Source organism: Schistocerca serialis, chromosome 9 (assembly GCF_023864345.2).
Source record: "Schistocerca serialis cubense isolate TAMUIC-IGC-003099 chromosome 9, iqSchSeri2.2, whole genome shotgun sequence".
Taxonomy (NCBI): domain Eukaryota; kingdom Metazoa; phylum Arthropoda; class Insecta; order Orthoptera; family Acrididae; genus Schistocerca; species Schistocerca serialis.
This window is the reverse complement of record NC_064646.1, coordinates 290,369,014-290,369,723: the sequence shown is the minus strand read 5'-3', so window position 1 is coordinate 290,369,723 and position 710 is coordinate 290,369,014. Positions and strand designations below refer to the sequence as shown.

The following is a 710-nucleotide window of genomic DNA, read 5'->3' as shown; positions in this document are numbered from 1 at the left end:
CCTGAGTAGCAAATCCATCAGAAACATTTCACCTCTTCTACAAGTACTCAAGAAGACTGTTGGTAATGTGACTGAAGTGGAAATAAAGCACCACTCCGTCTCCAGGCCACAAGTGGCCCATCGGGACCATCCGACCGCCGTGTCATCCTCAGTTGAGGATGCGGATAGAAGGGGCGTGTGGTCAGCACACAGCTCTCCCTGTCGTTATGATGGTTTTCTTTGACCGGAGCCGCTACTATTCAGTCGAGTAGCTCCTCAATTGGCATCACGAGGCTGAGTGCACCTCTAAAAGTGGCAACAGCGCCTGGCAGCCTAGATGGTGACCCATTCAAGTGCTGGCCAAGCTCGACAGCGCTTAACTTCGGTGATCGCACGGGAACCGGTGTATCCACTGCGGCAAGGCCGTTGCCCGAAGTGGAAATGTGGATGAACAAACGTACAGAATGGTGTACAATGGTCGAGGAGCTCCTAATGAGCCACACATCTCTGTAGTGAATGCCAAAGGGCTCTTCCATTTGGTGTAAAGGGCGACCCCACCGAACAGTAGTTGGTTGGAAAAGAGTGATTTGGAGCCATGAACGACGCTGTGGTAGACTGATGGAAGGGAATCGGCTTGGTGAATGCCTGGAGAACTTTAGATCTATCTACCATTAGGTGTAGTTCCAACCGCGGAGTACGGTGGAGGTGGTGTTACGGTATTAGCGTGCTTT

At 51.7% G+C, this 710-nt stretch overlaps 1 pseudogene; it reads right to left on the bottom strand.

Annotated features, from left to right (window-relative positions):
• Positions 1 to 292: 292 nt before the first annotated feature.
• On the bottom strand, positions 293 to 410 carry LOC126420106 (5S ribosomal RNA; annotated as a pseudogene).
• Positions 411 to 710: the final 300 nt, after the last annotated feature.